Source organism: Lycium barbarum, chromosome 3 (assembly GCF_019175385.1).
Source record: "Lycium barbarum isolate Lr01 chromosome 3, ASM1917538v2, whole genome shotgun sequence".
NCBI classification, from domain to species: Eukaryota; Viridiplantae; Streptophyta; class Magnoliopsida; order Solanales; family Solanaceae; genus Lycium; species Lycium barbarum.
In genome coordinates this window covers 78,737,054-78,751,333 of record NC_083339.1, presented here as the reverse complement: position 1 = coordinate 78,751,333, position 14,280 = coordinate 78,737,054, and positions in this window count along the sequence as shown.

Below are 14,280 nucleotides of genomic sequence, written 5' to 3'. Positions count from 1 at the left end.
TGTAATGTCATCATCATATACTTATCATAAAGCATGCATTAGAACTAGAATACCAACTATAACTCTATCGGGGTGACGTAAGGTCGAGAACCCCCGACTCCATTATGGAGTAGTCATTACATCATTCCTCACCTTGAAGGAACTAGCATTATAAGGTGAGTGTAACAACAATGAGCAACATTAAAGAATCATATAAGGATCATTAGCTTTGTAGAAGTATCACATCATGGGCTTTAGAATATTTAGACTTAGACTCATCATCATCATTATCATGATCGTAACATATCTCTTATCTTTATCTCATGAGAAGCTCTTTATAAACGTAGACTCATAGCTTCCGGAATGTAAGAAGGTCATGGAAAGACAAAGGAAGTCATGTCATGGGAATCATGCCTTAGAAAAGAAGGGACTAGCCTCACATACCTTTTCACCTTTTGAACTTGCCGACGAAACGCTTCTTTCCATGTTCGCGATTCTACATTCAAGAGAATTCGTGCTAGAATTAGATAATCGGAAGTATACTTAAGCTTGAGCTAAAGCTAATGAAAATTGAGCAGCATCTCCTTTGTTTCTACAATTTATTTATATAATATAACAACTCCCAAACATCATTAACAACATTCATAATATCATAATCAATAACTTCGACAAGTTCGACATTATTCAATTCTCCAAATTTCCTCTCAAGGTCATCCATAACCATGGCCATAATACAACACCACATTCATTCCCATATAATTATTCTCCAACATTCTTGATATTAGTCATAACAATATTATACCCATAACATGTCAAGAACTACGATTCAAGTCAAGTTACCATTCAAGAATTTCACAATTTCCATAGTTGAACTCCATGTTCTACTTTCTTCCTCAATCCAATTTATTCAACCATTAAATATGCTTAATAACATGAAATGATCATAAAACTCACATTTGATTATGTAAGAACGGGCTTTGGATTGAAATGCCTCACTTGGAGAAAACCCCAGCTTCAATTCCCAAGAGTTTTCTTGCTTCCATCAACCCTGGCTAGCGTTCTTGCACTTGATTCTACTAATTTTTGGTATTGATCTTTGATTTTCCCTTGGATATGTGTAAGTGAAGTGTGGAGAAAGTTCCAGAGGTTTTGAGAGTGTTGGAGAGAAGTGGGAAATGAAAATAATGAATTTGGGGCCTCCTTATATAAAATTACAAATCTGCCCGTTAGGAGTTATACGGACCCTTTTACGATCCGTATAATTTTATACGGTTCGTATAAGTGACCGTATAACTCCATCAGTGATGGACCTTCACTGTAACGATTATACTGACCATTATACAGACCGTATAATCCACTTTCTCTCCGAACTTGTTCTCGTCGTTTCGTTTGATCTCCAACCCTTATGGAACCTTCCTAGCACTTGTTTAACACTTCATTAACAATATAAGGGGCGTCACAAATATTCTTTAAGAAAACATTAAGTTAACAGTAGTTCGGTACTTTGCAAAACCCTTCCAAAGCACGACTTATACCTTACTTTCTTCAACGAACTTTCTTCTCTTGCCTCAAATAACTTTGGAATCTTAATTAAACCGTTAAGTACTACTTCTTACTTGTTGAACCATCTTATACTGCTCACCCTGTGTTAGTCTATCTACCACACAATGACATAAATATTTTCGAGGTGTAACACAGATGGCTTCGGGTGATAGTCGGGATTTCGGGTTGAGATTGTGAAACTTGGGAGTTTTCTGGCGTCTAGTGCCCCACTATAGCGGCACCAATACCGCAATAGCGGCATCACAATAGTGGTAGCCATGCTACAAAAGCGGCCTAGTGCATTCACTAGTTGACCGCCGCAGCGGTCTGAGGGAGTGCTAAAGCGGGACCGCCGCAGCGGTCCTGTTGTCGTAAAAGCGGGTATCAGGCAGATAGATTCATTTAATAAGTGTTAAAAGCCCTAAGTTCCTCATTCATTACTATTCCAACTTTAGAGCTATTAGGAGCATTTCAAGGCATTTCTTGGGAGGAAAATCTTTGTGGTAAGTCCTTTCACTTTCCTTTCCATTCCATGATTACTTTATCACCTTAGGAATCCATTATCATAGTAGATTCATTAAGAGCTTGAGGATTAAAAGTGGGTTCAATGGGTTCTTCACTTTAGGCTATTAAATCTAGATTTATTGATTGAGTTAGCTTCATTTAGTATGAAATTGATGATTAGAATCTATTATTGCATGATTCCTTCCTAGTTAATAGCTAAATTATGGAATTGAAAGTTAGGATGCATACCCAAATTTGGGATTTTGCCTAGAATCTGTTAAGTAATTTGTTGGTTCTTCTAGCTTATAATTGATGGGAATTGATCACCTAGAATATTAATTTCATGTTGGGACCTATAGATTCCTTATTCCATTTTTATAGTTCATAAACCCATTCCATAGGTTTGGATTTGGGTCTAAAATAGAAGTAAGGGTTGAATGATGTTCTTCTTGATTCTAATTTCATGATTCAGATATGTTTAGACTTCCATTATCTCAAGGCTCAAAGGAAGGGAAATACTAAGGTTTGATTATTGGAGACTCCAGGTAGGTTATGGTTTACCTTATGGTGAGACTTCGACTAGCGAAGCGTATGTTTAGATGATATTGTCGGAGAATGGATGTAAGCCTTCAGGTATGAAGTTGGGTTGGATATTGTCTTAGGTTGGACCTTGTTGTATGATTTAGGGGATAGCCACCCTGTTGTGTTGTTGACTTATCTTGATCTATTTGCTTATTGTCACGTTGCTACGTTGAGACATTAGGTATCTGTGACTAGTGATATATCATGGCTATGGCATTGCGTACTTTGCTTGATTGATACTGAGATGAGAATGGTGATTCCATTATGGCTTATTGTGTAGCCTTACTATTGATATTACTTGTGTGCCATGTGTGGTACTATTTCGGATTGAATTGGTTGTTGATATTACATTGCATCGTATTCATACACATTGCCATGATACATTGATATATGCATGGTTATGGTACTGATGATAATAGTGAGAGAGTGTAGCCTCCGAGGTCTTTGCCGGAGGGCAAAACAGAGATGAGTGTACATTGCCCGAGGTTTCTTACCGGGAACGATTAAGTGTCTGATGCCCGAGGTCTTTACCGGGATCGTGAGAGTGGTACATGGCCTTTTCGGGTCCCCCATGGGTCATGATCGCCGAGACGTGGAGATATTTCGTCCGGGACATGTTGTACAAAGGTGCATATGCATTGCATTCATCATACATACATTATTGCATTGCATTGCATTGTGCCTTTTGACTTCTGATGATTTATTGTGAGATGATTGTGATGTACTGGTTCAAATTGATTATACTCATACTTGGCACAGTTGGGCTTAGATGCTATAACATAGGTGATGACTTGTAGTCACATGATTGTGATGTACTGGTTCGGATTGATTATACTGAGACTTGGCACAGTTGGGTTTAGATGCTATAACATAGGTGATGAGTTGTACTGCGGATATGGATTCGTGTTGACCTGTACTTGTTGGTTTATTTGTTTATCTTGCTTTGTTGTCTTTATATATGTTAGCTAGTCTTAGTCGGCCTATGATATCTACCAGTACTTATTGTTTGTACTGACCTGCACTTGCTGCTTTCTTTTATGAATGCAGAGTACCAGGTGGAATCGACTTCTACTCCTCGTGGTTGATATTCGAGGATTGCAAATTTGAGTCTTTCAGGGTGAGCATGAGGATGTCGCTGCTCGTAGACTCTTCCTTCTATGATATCTTTATTTCCCGTTCTAAGACATGATTTTGATACTATTGATGTATTATTATTATTCAGACTTGTAGTATTTAGTTAGATGCTCTTGTATGACCAGACCAGATACTGGGGTGTATTTCTTTACTTCCACATTTTCTTATATTATTATCGTGAGTCTTATGTTATTCTATCTTCTTTCGCTTTATTTATGTTTTTATGATTGTTGGGATAAGGGTTCGATTACCGAGGTGGAAAAGGTTGGTACCCGCATGACTTAGTGAAAATGGGTCATGACAAGTTGGTATTAAAGCCCTAGGTTACCCGGTCTATAATACAAGAGCGTGTCTAATATAGTCTCGTAGATAGGTACGATGAGCTCCGTACTTATCTGCGAGAGGCTATAAGACCTTTAGGAAACTTCACTTTTTTTCCTTCTTTCGTGCTACTTTATTCAAATTGGTATCTGGAACAATTAAATTTGTATCTGATTTTTATCGCTTCTCTCACAGATGGTGAGGACTCGAGCCACGATAGCCCGAGGTTAGGTGCCAAAGCTCGCAGCTGCGGCTGACACCAAGGGACGGGCGACAGTTAGAGCATGCGGTCGAGCTAGAGGCCACGGGGCTACACCAGCCAGGGGCAGGGCTCCTGCGATAGAGCAGCGGCGTGAGAGATCTACATCTCCAGAGCCTAAGGTTTAGCAAGTTCGAGACCAGGCCATCGAGGATGATGACGCTCCAGCACGGGTACCTCCCGAGGTCACTTCAGAGCAGACTATGCAGGATAATATGCCTCGTGTTCTACTTCATTTGGATGCCCAGCAGGCAGCCGCTGGTGTTACTACTCGGGGCGGAGGATCGCAGACTAGAGGTAGGGTGCAGACCCCCTAGTAGAGGCAGACCCGTACAACGCATCCTGCTCCGGCTGTAGCTCCACGGATGGATGCAGTGCCAGCCCCAGGAGATGATCTTAGACCCTTGGTAGACCCTGTTATGACCTTGACTGATCAAGAGATGGTAGGGACATTCAGGAAGATAGAGCCACCGAGATTCGCTGGTACTTCTGGAAAGGATGCATATGAGTTTATATTGGACATACACAAGTTACAACATAGAATGGGGATTGTTGAGACCCACGGGGTCAATTATGTATCATAACATTTTTGCGGAGAAGCGAAGACCTGGTGGAGGTGCTTCGTTTCTTGCAGACCAGAGGGTTCTCCTCCACTTACTTGGATACAGTTCCGTCAGGCCTTCTTTGAGAAGTATATGCCCCGGGCTTTGAGAGAGGCATGTAGAGATTAGTTCCTCTATCTGCAGCAGAGAGGATTGTTTGTTGATGCTTACGTGACTCACTATTTGTATTTGGCCCGTTATTCAGCACTCTCGATTCCTACTGAGCTCGAGAGGATTCGATGATTTGTTGGTGGGCTTGCTACTACTCAGATTCCATGCCTTCAGCTTGAGGCCATGGGTTCTTCCTTCCAGTCCATTGTTGAGCATGCGTCTTTAGTTGAGGCTGCCAAGGCCCGCACATTTGGAGGGGTTGGTAAGAAGAGGCAGAGACAGTTTGGGGGTTATAATGGTTCCAACTCGAGGGATGCCGGACAGTCTTCTAGGCAGTATCAACCCTATTCCGACAGCCCTGTGCATTCAGCTTTGCAGGCTTCCTCTAGTGGACCATCCAGGCAGAGAGCTTCTGAGAGCTCATTCTCTTGACCAGCAGACAGAGTTGTTCCAGCTGGGTCTCAAGTTCGATCTATCAGTCTCCGCCTTCTAAGTTTTGTTATACATATGGAGCACTTGGTCATATCGCTCGAGAGTATCCACGAGCCAGGAAGGGTTATCATCCCCAGAGGACTCCGGCATCTTCAGGTAGCTGAGGTGGTGCTTCTTCGAGAGGCGGCGCTTAGTCAGGCCGCGGTGGTCTTCAAATTTCTAGGGGTAGGTCGTAGGATGGTAGAGGTAGGTCCCATAGTTCTAGAGGTGGATAACAGTCTGGTCATGGTGGGAACCAGTCTTATTCGTTCCTAGGTAGACCCGAGGCAGAGCCCTTAGATGCTGTCATTTCAGTTACCTTTTCTGTTCGACATAGAGCAACATCTGTATTATTTGATCTTGGATCCACTTATTCATATGCGTCTGCATATCATGCTGTTAGTTGGGGTTGGTTGGGACTTGACTTGTGATAGCATAGCGTTACCTATTCATGTGTCTACTCTGGTCGGAGATTCTGTTGCGGTTGATCAAGTCTATCGGTCGTGCTTGGTTACTTTTATGGGTTATGACACGTGGGTAGACTTGATGATACTTGATATAGTGGATTTTGATATTATTTTGGGTATGACCTGGCTTTCTCCTTATCATGCGATCTTGGACTATCATGCCAAAATAGTCACCTTAGCCATGCCGGGCATTCCTAGACTTGAGTGGAGGGGTACTCCTAGTCCAGCTCCGAAGAAGATTATTTCCTTTCTTCAGGCAAAGAAATTAGTCAACAAGGGGTGTTTAGCTTATCTGGCTCATGTGTGTGACAGTACTATTACATCTCCACTCCATGAGTCCATTCCTATTGTGAGCGAGTTCGCGGAGGTATTCCCGTCAGATCTGCCGGGTGTACCACCCGATCACGATATTGAATTTGTATTGACTTAGATCCAGGCACTCGCCTTTTTTCTATTCTGCTATATCGGATGGTACCCGCCGAGTTGAGAGAGCTTAAAGAGCAGTTGCAGGATTTATTGGGCAAGGGGTTCATTAGACCAAATGTCTCCCCTTGGGGTGCTCTTGTGTTGTTTGTGAAGAAGAAAGATGGATCTACGAGGATGTGCATCGATTATCGCCAACTGAACAAGGTTACTATTCGAAAAAAGTCTCCTATGCCTCGTATTGATGATTTATTTGACCAGCTTCAGGGGGATTTAATGATCTTGAAGATTGACTTGCGTTCAGGCTACCATCAGCTAAAGATCAAGGCTGAAAATATTCCGAAGACAGTTTTTCGGATGAGATATGAGCATTATGAGTTTCTGGTGATGTCATTTGGGCTTACCAATGCCCCGGTTGTATTCATGGCTTTGATGAATGGCATCTTTAGGCCATTCCTTGACTCTTTTGTGATCGTGTTTATTAATGATACCTTGGTGTATTCCAAGAGTAGAGAGGAGCATGAGAGCCATCTTCGCACTGTACTTGGATTGTTGAAGAAGAATAGTTTGTTTGCTTTGTTTTCAAAGTGCGAGTTTTGATTGGAGTCTGTGGCATTCTTGGGCCACGTTGTCTCTAAGGAAAGGATCATGGTTGATCCTCAGAAGATTGATGCTGTTAGATATTAGGCGAGGCCCACTACTGTGACCGAGATCCGTAGTTTCATGGGGTTGGCCAGTTACTACCGCCGATTTGTAAATGATTTTGCTTCTATTGCTTCGTTGTTGACCAGATTGACTCAGAAGGATGTTCCCTTCTAGTGGTTCGATTATTGTGGGGAGAGCTTTCAAAAGCTCAAGACTCTTTTAACTTCAGCCCTGATTCTACCATTACCCGTGGAAGGTAAGGATTTCTCAGTCTATTGTGATGCATCCCGTGTGGGTTTGGGTATGGTATTGTTACAGGAGGGTAGAGTCATAGCCTATGCTTCCCGTCAGTTGAAGATCCATGATAAGAATTATCCGACCCATGATTTGGAGTTGTTAGCTGGGTCTTTGCTTTGAAGATCTGGAGGCATTACTTGTATGGTGTCAATTGTGAGGTTTTTACCGATCACCGTAGCCTTCAGCACGTGTTTACCCAAGGAGATCTTAATTCCAGGCAGTACCGATGGATGGAGCTCCTAAAGGACTATGACGTCTCTATTCTTTATCATCCAGGGAAAGCCAACGTTGTTGTTGATGCCTTGAGTCATAAGACCATGAGTATGGGGAGTTTAGCCTGTTTGATCTTTTCTGAGCATCCGTTGCCATGGAGGTTCAGACTCTAGCCAACAGTTTCGTTTGTCTTGATATTTTAGCCCCAGGCAGAGCTTTAGCTTGTGTAGAGGCGAGATCGTTCTTGCTAGATCAGATCAGGACTCATCAGTTTGAGGATGCTCAGTTGAGCCAAATTCAAGATAGGGTTTTGACGGGTGAGGCCAAGGAGGCCATAATTGATTCTGAGTGTACTTTGAGGATTAAGGGGCGCGTGTGCGTTCCTCGTGTTGGTGACTTGATTCAGTTGATTTTGACTGAGGCTCATAGCTCTCGATATTCCATTCATCCAGGGGCGAGTAAGATGTATCGTGACTTGAGGCAGCATTACTGGTGGCATCGTATGAAGTGGGATATAGCCGATTTTGTGGCTAAGTGTGGTAATTGTCAGCAAGTTATGTATGACCACTAGCGACCCGGTGGTGTACTTTAGACGATACCCATTCCTGAGTGGAAGTGGGAGAGGATTGCCATGGATTTCGTTGTGGGTCTTCCGAAGACCATGTGTAAGTTTGATTCGATTTGGGTGATAGTTGATCGGTTTATTAAGTCCGCTCATTTCATTCTGGTTCAGGTTTCTTATTCTCCGGAGAAGTTAGCCAAGTTGTATATTCGTGATATTATAAGACTGCATGGGTTCCCATTTCCATCATATCTGATCGGGGTACTATCTTCACCTCCAATTTCTGGAGAGCTTTACATGATGAATCGGGTACCCGAGTGGATCTTAGTACAGCTTTCCACCCCCAGACCGATAGGCAGTCTGAGCGGACCATTCAGGGGCTCGAGGATATGTTGAGGGCTTGCATTATAGACTTTACTGGTCATTAGGATCAATTCTTGCCATTGGCAGAGTTTGTGTATATTAACAATTCTCACTCGAGTATCGATATGGCGGCTTTGTATGGTAGGAGATATAGATCTCCGGTTGGTTTGATACATTTGAGGTTCGACCTTGGGGTACGGATCTGTTGAGGGAGTCTCTTGAGAAGGTGAGGGTCATTCAGGCCAAGCTTTTGGCAGCTCAGAGTCGATAGAAGATGTATGGGGAGCGGAAGGTTCAAGATTTAGAGTTCGTCGTTGGTGATCAGGTTCTATTGAAGATTTCACCCACGAAGGGTGTTATGAGATTTGGGAAGAGAGGTAACTTGAGTCCGAGGTATATTGGGCCATTTGAGATCCTTAATCATGTGGGCGATGTTGCTTATGAGTTGGCCTTGCCACTTGGCTTGGCAGACGTTCATCCAGTTTTTCATGTGTCTATGCTGAAGAAATATCATGCCGATGGTAATTATATTGTTCGTTGGGACACGGTGTTGCTTGATGAGAATCTAACTCATAAGGAGGAGCCTATTGAGATTTTGGATAGGCAGGTTCAAAAGTTGATGTCTAAGGAGATAGCTTCTGTGAAGGTGTAATGGAAGCATCATCCTGTTGAGTAAGCCACTTAGGAGACAGAGTCCGACATGCGTAGCCGATATCCTCAGTTGGTTGGCGATTCAAGTACCTTTCTGTTCTTTTCCCTTCGTCGCTTGAGGATGAGCGATGGTTTAATTGTTATCTGATGTAAGGACCCGTTTGGTCATTATAGCCTTTTCAGTACTTTTGATCCTTTCCTGAGCTTGTTTAGCTCACATTTGTCCCGAGGGGACCGTTGACGCGCTTCCTGCAGTATTTGGATAAGATTTGGGTGACTTGTTGAGAAATTCGGGCTTAACGCGAAAAAAGAGTTGACTCAAAGTTGACTTTTGGGTAAACGGACCTTGTTTAGGAATCCATCTATTCCGAGAGGTCCGGATGGTCTTTTAGAACTTGTGTGTTTATTTAGTTCGGTTCCCAATGCATTCGGGTGCATTTTGGGACTTCGGTTGGGAAGTTGGTTTTGAGGTATCGGGAGTTGACTCGGTCAACGAGATCTCTGTTGGGAATTCCGAGTCCATGAGTGCATTCATAGCGTGTTTTTATGTGTGTCTGCTTATATGGTATGTGAGCAGATGGATTCGGGTGATAGTCGGGATTTCAGGTTGAGATTGTGAAACATGGGAGTTTTCTAGTGTCTGGTGCCCCGCTATAGCGGCACCAGTACCGCAATAGTGGTGGCCATGCTGCAAAAGTGGCCTAGTGCATTTACTAGTTGACTGTCGCAGCGGTCTAAGAGAGCGCTAAAGCGGGACCGCCACAACAGTCTCGTTGTCGCAAAAGCGGGTATCGGGCAGATAGGTTCATTTAATAAGTGTTAAAAGCCCTAAGTTCCTCATTCATTACTATTCCGACTTTAGAGATATTGGGAGCAGTTTATGGCATTTCTTGGGGAAAATCTTTGTGGTAAGTCCCTTCACTTTCCTTTCCATTCCAAGATTACTTTATCACCTTAGAAGTCCATTATCATGCTAGTTTCATTAAGAGATTGAGGATTAAAAGAGGGTTCAATGGGTTCTTCACTTTAGGCTATTAAATCTTGATTTATTGATTGGGTTAGCTTCATTAACCATGGAATTGATGATTAGAATCTATTATTGCATGATTCCTTCCTAATTAGTAGCTAAATTATTGAATTGGAAATTAGTGTTCATACCTAAATTTGGGGGTTTTGCCTAGAATCGGAATTTAAGCGATTTGTTGGTTCTTCTTCCTTATAATTGATGGGAATTGATCACTTAGACCATTAATTTCATGTTGGGACCTATAGATTCCTTATTCTATCTTTCTAGTTCATAAACCCTATTCCATAGGTTGGGATTTGGGTCTAAAATAGAAGTAAGATTTGAATGATGTTCTTCTTGATTCTAATTTCATGATTCGGATATGTTTAGACTTCCATTATCTCAAGACTCAAAGCAAAGAAAAGATTAAGGTTTGATTGTTGGAGACTCCAGGTAGGTTATGGTTTACCTTATGGTGAGACTTCAACTAGCGAAGCGTATGTTTAGATGATTTTGTCGGAGAATGCATGTAATCCTTCGGGCATGAATTTGGGTTGGATATTGTCTTAGGTTGGGCCTTGTTGTATGATTTAAGGGCTAGCCACCCTGTTATGTTGTTGACTTATCTTGATCTATTTACTTATTGGCTCGTCGCCACGTTGAGACATTGGGTATTTGTGACTAGTGATATATCATGGCTATGACATTGTGGTACTTTGCTTGATTGATACTGAGATGAGAATGGTGATTCCATTGTGGCTTATTGTGTAGCCTTACTATTGATATTACTTGTGTGCCATGTGTGGTAATGTTTCAGATTGAATTGGTTGTTGATATTACATTGCATCGTAGTCATACACATTTCCATGATACATTGATATATGCATGGTTGTGGTACTGATGATGATAGTGAGAGAGTGTAGCCTCCGAGGTCTTTGCCGGAGGGGAAAACAGAGATGAGTGTACGTTGCCCGAGGTCTTTGCCGGGATCGTGAGAGTGGTACATGGCCTTTGCGGGTCCCCCATGGGTCATGATCGTCAAGACGTGGAGATATTTTGTCCGGGACATGTTTTACAAAGGTGCATATGCATTGCGTTCGTCATACATACATTATTGCATTGCATTGCATTGTGCCTTTTGATTTCTGATGATTTGTTGTGAGATGATTGTGATGCACTGGTTCAAATTGATTATACTGATACTTGGCACAGTAGGGCTTAGATGCTATAACATAGGTGATGACTTGTTGTGACATGATTGTGATGTACTGGTTCGGATTGATTATACTGAGACTTGGCACAGTTGGGTTTAGATGCTATAACATAGGTGATGAGTTGTACTACGGATATGGATTCGGGTTGACCTGTACTTGTTGGTTTATGTGTTTATCTTGCTTTGTTGTCTTTATATATGTTAGCTAGTCTTAGTCGGCCTATGATATCTACCAGTACTTATTGTTTGTACTGACCTGCACTTGCTGCATTCTTTTATGAATGCAGAGTACCAGGTGGGATCGACTTCTACTCCTCGTGGTTGATATTCGAGGATCACAAATTCGAGTCTTTCAGGGTGAGCATGAGGATGTCGCTGCCCGTAGACTCTTCCTTCTATTATATCTTTATTTCCCGTTCTAAGACATGATTTTGATACTATTGATGTATTATTATTATTATTCAGACTTGTAGTATTTAGTTAGATGCTCTTGTATGACCAGACCAGATACTGAAGTGTATTTCTTTACTTCCACATTTTCTTATATTATTATCGTGAGGCTTATGTTATTCTATCTTTTTCCGCTTTATTTATGTTTTTATGATTGTTGGGATAAGGCTTCGATTTCCGAGGTGGAAAAGGTAGGTGCCCGCACGACTCAGTGAAAATGGGTCGTGACAAGTTCATTACACAACGTGTAAATCTGAACAAACTTTAGATACCAAATCTCCTATTTCAACTACTCGGCTATTACATTTTTTGCTTATCCTGTTGTACCTTTTCTCCACTACCCTTGTTTTCTAGCTCCCCAATTTTTCAAAATCCATCTTATTCTAGTGCACCTCTTTTTCCCACACCCATATGATGTAACCCAAGTCTCATCAAGACTGTTCACACGGAGCCAAGCCCGAGACCTCCAAGCTTTACAAGGATCATTCATGAAGATGGAGGTACTTGAACTCACTTTGGCCCCTTCCAAGGGATGCCACGTCATAGAGATCACCGTCGGAGAGGATTCTAGAGAAATCAACAGAAACGAAGAGGCTAACAAGATTTACGGACTGTATAACTCATTTACGGTCCGTAAAAGCTATCATGATTCAAGTATCGATTTGACAGGTTCAGGACAGGACTTGCGACCCAATTTACAGGTCATAGAAATGATTGACGGCCCATATTTCCCACTGTAAAATTGGTACGGGTTATTTTTGCAATTTCCGAAATGCCACTTTTGGCATCTTTGTAATCGTTATCCTAAAACTATAAATAGCTGGGAATTTCCCTTTAGTCCTTAGTTTATGCTGAATATTGATAGTATTCTCCTTGTGAGAGTTGAGAGTTTGGTGAAGCTTTTGCTGACACTTGTTTTGGAAAGATTGTTTACAATTCCCTTGAGGTATTCCACATAGATTAGGTGCTTGTGTTGGTTAATCAATTGAGGTCATTAGCTTTAATATATCTTTGGGTTGCTTTTGATTCCAACTCTTGTGTCTATCTTTTATCTTTCTTGTTTGTTTCCTTTCTTGCCTTTCAATATTGCATCAATTGGTATCATAGCCTAATATAGATTTGTTCCAACAAATCTACCCTTGGGATTTGATTACTAAAAAAAACAAAAAAACAAAACCAAAACCCTTTTGATTTCTTGTTGTTTTGTTGTTTCTAACACTAGATTTGAGTTCCCTAGTGTTATTTTGAGTCAATCACCATTGAAGGAGCTTGAAGCTTGACGAAGAAGAAGTGAGAATTGAAGCTTAAAACCTATTGGACTTTGTTCTCCAAGTATTAATGGTTAAGAATTCGAAGTTTAAAGAAATTTAAAGTTGATTTGAAGATGTGATTTTTTTTTAATATTCAAAGTGTTCTTGAAATCTTCAAAGATTCTTGAGGAAGAAGATTCAAAAGGTTCAGTTTGATCTTAAAACCCTAGCTCAAGTTGGTGAAAGCTGTTATTTGGCCCAAAATATGAAAAATTAGCTGAAAAGATGGGCCCAAACAGATCCCAAGGTTCAGCATCCATTGCACAAAAATTTGAGATGTAAAGCCCAGAAAATTACTCTTCAGCAATTCCTGTTTTACGGACTGTCAAACCAAAGAACGGACCGTAAAACTTTGACGGGTCGTAAAATCTGTGCATCAGAAGTGGTACTCTCTGAATCTTTTAACGGCGTCATCAGAACGGACCATAAAACCAGGCGTAAAACTCATTGCCGGACCGTAATTCTTGCATTCTGAAAGGGTACCCAAAAGTTAAACTCTCTGACTCTTTTTACGGTGCACTCAGAACGGACCGTAAAACATTTCTATGGTTTGTAAAAGTCCAAACCCTCCACCATAAGTCGACAACTTGTTTCCGATCCTTTTTTTCCATTCTTAATTCATTTTCTTAGGTCTTCTAAGCTAATTAATCCAAGTAATTGTTTCAACTTAAGGTTGATTACTTCTTGAGTCCTTACTTCTTTTCGTACCAATTCCTTTTCAAGTTTTTCCATTTTATGTCGTTGTTAATTTCTTGAATCAAGTCTGTTAGTTTGAATTGAGTTATCCGTTCTTCGATTGAACAAGGATTCACTTCAATCTAAAGTAGCAATTGTACACTTTGTGAAACACCGAACTAATCAAGGATCAACATCGGCCGATCCAATTTTGAGGCAATCAAAGGTGTGTACACAAAAGTGTTTGTGAGGTTATTTTCACTAACTTAATGTTGTTTGCTTGTTTTTGTTGTGTGTTCTTAAACATGTATCATGACGACGAAAGATGGGACACAAGTTCCCACTGGGGAAGCAACCCTTGTTGATGTGATGAAAGTGTTGGCATCTATAACTTTCCGGATGGAAAGCATGGAAAGTAGGATGGGAGCAACTGAAGGAAGTAGTAGGGAGGTATCGTTCTCACTGCAAGTTCACCATCAAGGAAACACAATTGGCTTGTC